Source organism: Nanorana parkeri, unplaced genomic scaffold (genome assembly GCF_000935625.1).
Source record: "Nanorana parkeri isolate BGI_ZX_2015 unplaced genomic scaffold, ASM93562v1 scaffold542, whole genome shotgun sequence".
In the NCBI taxonomy this organism is placed as follows: domain Eukaryota; kingdom Metazoa; phylum Chordata; class Amphibia; order Anura; family Dicroglossidae; genus Nanorana; species Nanorana parkeri.
The window spans coordinates 1,001,504-1,007,503 of NW_017306810.1; the positions used below are offsets into that span (position 1 = coordinate 1,001,504).

A 6,000-nucleotide genomic window follows, 5' to 3' on the forward strand; every position below is an offset into this window, starting at 1 on the left:
ACTTCTTCAGAAATGTAAAAAACATACATATGGAAGACTGTCAGTCTTAGCAAGTCAAAATAGTTTTTTTTCTCACTAATAAGTTAATATTAAGGGGGTTATTCACAAAGCTAGCCGAAGGATCAGCAGTAGCTCCAGCTGATCCTTCGGCTAGCTTCGGCCGACTGAGCCCTTTGGTTCAGTAGAACTGAAGGGCTGCTGTACAGGCTATTCACTATAACCCGTACAGATCCCAAAGTTGGCCGAGCGGCTCAGTCGAGCTGAAGGCATATGTTTCGGCTCAACTGAGCCGAGGTGAAAGTAGAAGCAGGCCGAACGGCCGTCCACTGGCTGGCCGAAAACCTGCTACTGACAGCTGGGCGGAGCCAGCCGTCATCTCACGGCTGGCTCCGGCCACTTGCAAAGACAGTTCATTGTCCCAGGGGGTAACCAGGGGACGCTGATCTGTCATTACAATGAGAACCCGGCGGAGCCGCCATGATATCATGGTGGATCCACTGAGTTCTCAGTGTGTAATAACAGTTCAGCGTCCCCTGGTTATCCAGTAACCAGGGGACGCTGAACTGTCAAGAGAGCTCAGCGAGGCCGGCAGTGATATCAAGGCCGGCGTCCACTGGTTACTTAGCGGAGCTTAGTGGAGCCTCTTTTTCCCAACAGGGTTTTTACTTACATTGGTCTTTAGATCTCACCAGAAGAACGTTGTATATTTAAGTGAGCACTACATGTAGGTGGAAATAACAGACACAGCAAAGGCTTTGTATGGACTTTCAATCCTTTCTGGCTACATTCTGCAGAATAATTCATCTGTAACTGTGTGTTCATGAGGTCCTCCTGCTTTTTCATTTGCCGATGGATGAAAGGAAACACATGGTAACGTTATCAAGATGACCTGTGCAGTGGCAGGACCTGAGCCTGTCTGAGAGCCAGTTCAAGGTGTCAGAGCAATGTGAAATTGAGCGAGGGACTTGATAAAATGTAGTAACTCGCTCAGAAAACACTGGTTTTAGACTGCTTAACATAGGAATGGCCCGTTCTGCTGATCCCCAGGACTTGTATCCCCCTGCAGCCAAGCTGCAGAGCTCAACAGGAAAGCAGGACGATCACCATGGACTTGGCTCATGCCATAGTGGCCGGCTGGTCACAAGAACCTATCTCCAGAGATGTTCCATGGACGGATGACATTGACGTAAGCAAGCTGCTGTCCAGTTGATTGATCTGAAGTGCACTCAGCTTGAGAGATATTTTCTGTAACAGGTGTAACTGTCATAACAATGAGAGCTTAGCAGAGCCGGCATTTGGCTGTTCATTCACTGCTGTTCGGCTCCTATAAGAATAGGCCGAACAGCAGCGAGTAGCCTGCAGAGGTTCGGTTCAGCTGATCCAGATGTTGGATCGGCTGAGTCGAACTCCTTCTGCACTTCAGGTCGGCTGAACATGCCAGCCGAAGCAAGCCGATGTACGGCTGATTTCAGCCGATGTACGGCTGAAATCAACTGTACAAGCCTCAAGTGAATAGCTGAACAGCGTTTGGCTCACTTCACTTTGGGTCGGTTATTCACTCGGCTACCTTTGGCAGCTTTGTGAATAACCCTTTAGGAAACCAGGAGCTAACAACGCACCAGGCTCTAGCTAACTAAACTATAATTTGCTGCATGGTCTTAGCCTTTAAAAGGCTCCAATCATTGTGCCTAAGTTGAAAACTGGCTCCCTGTCTGCTACCGTTTTACTTATCTGACATCAAACCCTTACATATTTATTTATTCTACATTTTATATTCATTACCAAATGTGACAGCAATATATTTGAAATTCCCTATAACAGTACAGCTTATTTAATGTATATACTCACATTTGAAAAACAGTGGGGGGAAATGAGCGAAACTGAAGCAGACAAAATCTGGAGCAGTTGCCCATGGCAACCAATCAGCTCCTATCTTTAATTTTCAAAGCTTAACTGCATATACTGAAAAGAGAAGCTGATTGGTTTCCATTAGCAATTGATCCAGGTCGGTCTGCTCCAGTTTTGATAGATTCCCCGGGCGTATTCTATGTTACAATTCTTAACCCCTTCGTGACGGGAGACGTACACTGTACGTCCAGCCACAAAGGGACCAAATGACTTGTCACGTACGCTGTACGTGACGAGTTATTTGCTGCTTTAGAGGGCTGTTAATCGCTGAGAATCAGCTTTTAACATTCATTAATGGATGCCCTTACTACAGAGGCATTCATTAATGAAAGGGTTAACCTTTTTCAGACACCCGATACCTTAATATCGGGTGTCTGAGAGTCAAAGCAAAGCGGACACAGATGCCGGCTTTTGCCGGCATTCTGACAGCTCGTATAGATCGAGAGATATCTCTCTCAAGCTATACTGGCTTTTTTTTTTTTCTTTCATGAATAGATACAAAATGTGTCTATTCCTACAATGTATCTATTCCTGGAAGAAGAATGTTTGTTTGCTGATCGTTGTTGCAACAATCAGAAAACATTTAGTAACAGCTGAATCCTGAACTGCTGCAGGATCAGTGTCACTAACTTATTATCGGCTGTTCTGAAGTTTGAAGCAGCCTGATAATAACCAAAAATTTATTAATTTATCATGCAGTAACAGTGAGATTAATTCACAAAATCTGCTTGATATAATTAAATAAATAAAATAACATTTTTAAGTTAAAAAAAAAAGTGAAAAGTGTAAAAAAAAAAAAAAATTGTGAAAAGTGTAAAAAAAATAAAAAAATGTGTAAAAAATAAAATAAAATAAGGGACAAATAAATGAATGTATTTATTGCATTTTTTTAGCTGTGCTGGTTTTGTAAAAAAAATACTACAAATCAAAACTGGAAAAAAAGTGTTTTTTTTTAACGTTTTTTTCCTCTTTTTTTATATTTTATTTGTCCTAAGTGAGGCGTTAGACACACATATGTGATATAAATATGTAGCCCTATCTGTCCTCTAAAAAACAATATATAATATGTGTGGGTGCACTTTGTAAGAAAGTATATTACTGACGTGGAAGAATCACACAGCAAAAATGTCAAAAGTGTGTCAGTCATTTACGAACAGAAACTAAAAACAAGCTCAGTCATGAAGGGGTTAAAATGAATGTAGTGCAAGTTGCATATTTTTAAAAGTGTTTTTTACTTACATTGTTGATTACTTCATGGCTTACAAATTCGGTCTGGGTATATTTATCTTGCTTGGAGACATTTAAAGTTCGAGCAGCTTTCTGCAGAAAAAAATACATATATATTTATAAAATATAAAGTCAGAAAGGACACTGCATATATCAGTGTAGAACTGGCTAGGAATAACACTGCTCTGTGTATACCACATGCTGGAAAGCTTCATCTTTGCTTTCACATTATGAAAACACAAAAAGAATAGGTATCTCTTTTTAGCTTCACACTTCTGTTCCCACTTGACTATGCATTGCCAGCTGTTACTCTTTAGAGTAACTGTGATGGAATTATGAAAGCAAACGGTGACTATTTCAGTTGCATATTGATTGCCCAGCTTTTTCTCCACCTGCACCAATTCACAGATTTGTAGCAGTCAGTGGTCTTCATTGAGGAAGATGTGTCAAAACTGCTCTTTTGTGTTTATACTACAATACACCTTTGAAGATCATCATCTCACAATATAAAAACAAAGCACAGAATAGACAATGAAAGCTGCACTTTACCTAAAGCTTTGGCATAATGGCCAGAAAATTATGTGTGACAGCCAAGTAGAAATTCTGCCCGTTTTTCAAAAGTCAATCTGTATACTTTATTAATGTGTAAAGTAAAACAATGATTATACTATTAAATCAACACTTCTGAGTCCATGATAACCTAGCAACAGACACTAGATATAAATACATGAAAGGAACCTTTATGATTCTTCATCCACTTAGAAATGTAACAGTCTGCAAAAAGAATTAAATAATTGTCTAATACATCCATTTATTTTAAATCTGATGCATGTTTTTTAGCACTGTGATACCAAAATATTTGGTAATTGTTTAATTACATATTGGCTATATGTTATTAAAAATGTCATAATATCATCATTTACATATTAATATTTGATTAATGTTGTACTGAACATTTGAACAGTTTCAGTTACTCCTTACTGGTATATTCCTTAAGGTGGGTGCTGTAGTGACTGCAGATGCCACTGCCTCAAATCCATGTAGCAGAATGTATCACCAGCACACCATGGTCAAATCTCCAAAAGTGATTGTTTTATTGATGCAAACACATCTTATCACATTGCAACATTTCTGGGCCACTCAGGGTCCCTCCATCAGGCATGGCAGTGTTACAGTTCAATGCAAACCAAAGTGCAATCACATATCAAAAGCACTCTACCCCACCCACTCTGACGTCTTAATGACTTCACATTCCTGCCATGTCAAATTCAAATGAAGAACAGGAAGATGTAGAATAATACAGATCTATTATGTGTTGTCTCCTTGAGATCAATGGTCACCTTGATATGTTAAAATGGACAACTGGTTTTACCACAAGTGGTGTTTTGGGAGTGTCAGTGGACTCAGGAAGATAACAATTACTATGCATAAATACTCTTCCCGGAGACAAAATGTAGCTGAACAGGATGTGGGCAACCTAGGTGTTATTAGTTTAACTGCCTCTGGGCCGGCCATAGTAGAAAAACGGCCGGCCCGGAGCTCTCTAGATCTGAGCGGGCGTCTTTAGACGTCCGCTCAGACTCACCCCCTCGCGCTAGCAGGAAATTGCAGTTTTTTTTAAAACAGGCAGCGATGCCTGTTACCATACAAGCGATCCGCCGGCTTTAGAGCCGGTGGATTGCGCGTATGGGGTGCCGATCGGTGTCCCCCCCTCCGAGCCCCCCACCGTTGTCCCGCTGATCCCGGGCTCCGCTGTGCCCGGTGCAAGCCCGGGATCAGCATGTCCCCTGTGTCACAGGGGATCAGAGAGAGCTCGGTACACGAGCTCCCTCTGGTCCCCTCTGCTCTGCAAGAATGCTGAAGTGTTGTATAATACATCACTTCCGCATTCTTGTGTCACTCTCCAGCTTCAGAAGCTGGAAAGAAGCAGCAAATGGAGCAGATCTGTGCTTCATCAGCTTCTTTTGGGGGATCCTAGGTGACATTAGGGGTCTTGGAGACCCCTGATGTCTCCATAAAGAGGACCTGTCACATATTTTGCTATCACATAGGGGGGGTTTATTAGTCCCCGTATGTGATAGCAATAGAGTTTAGTGGAAAAAAAAGGAAAAGAAAATTAAGCCCCCCCCCAAAAAAATGTAAAGTTACACATAAAAAAGAATAAAAAAAAAATGTAAAGTCCCCACCCATACATACACGCATGCAAACATGCGCAGGGGGCGCATACGTGCAAAAAAGACGATTGCGCACATTACGCCGCACATGTTACATATCGCCGCGAACGTCCGAGTGAGATCAATAAGTCTAGGGCCATCAATCACTGATAACACTAAACTGATGAGCGGTAAAAGCTTTTAAAGTTGTCGCCTATGGCCAATGTTGGGTATGGTAGTTTTCTGCGATTTCGCGGGTGCGCGCAATTTTAAAGCTTGACATGTTTGCTGTCTATTTACCTGACGTGACCCGATCTTTTATATTTTACCAAAAACCTGGGTAATAATAAATGTTTCCTAACATAATGTAATTTTTCCTACTTATAATAAAAAGTAAACCCCCCAGTGGTGTTTAAATACCACCAAAATAAAGTTCTATCTGTCCCCAAAAAATGGTATAAAATTCAATTCAGTACAGCGTTGCATGACGGAATAAACGTCAGTCAAAGTACTGCATCGCTGAACACTGAAAAATGGCCTGGCCAGGAAGGGGGTCTAAACACCTGGTCTTGAAGTGGTTAAAGAGACTTCAGTCCCCCATCCAATCACTATTATGAGATAGCTCTGATTTTGTTTTGTGGACTAATCATGGGTTCATAATTATAGTGAATGAGGGAAGCTGAGATAAAGAGGCATAGGCCAGAGCCATTGT

At 41.4% G+C, this 6,000-nt stretch overlaps 1 long non-coding RNA gene across 1 annotated transcript in view; it reads right to left on the bottom strand.

Moving 5' to 3' along the window:
• The window catches only part of LOC108791307, a 28,437-nt gene extending 25,211 nt beyond the window's left edge, over nt 1-3,226 (bottom strand). The window contains exon 1 of the long non-coding RNA XR_001941497.1: nt 3,148-3,226. This is a non-coding gene — a long non-coding RNA (uncharacterized LOC108791307). The remainder of the gene's footprint in view (nt 1-3,147) is intronic.
• Nucleotides 3,227-6,000: the final 2,774 nt, after the last annotated feature.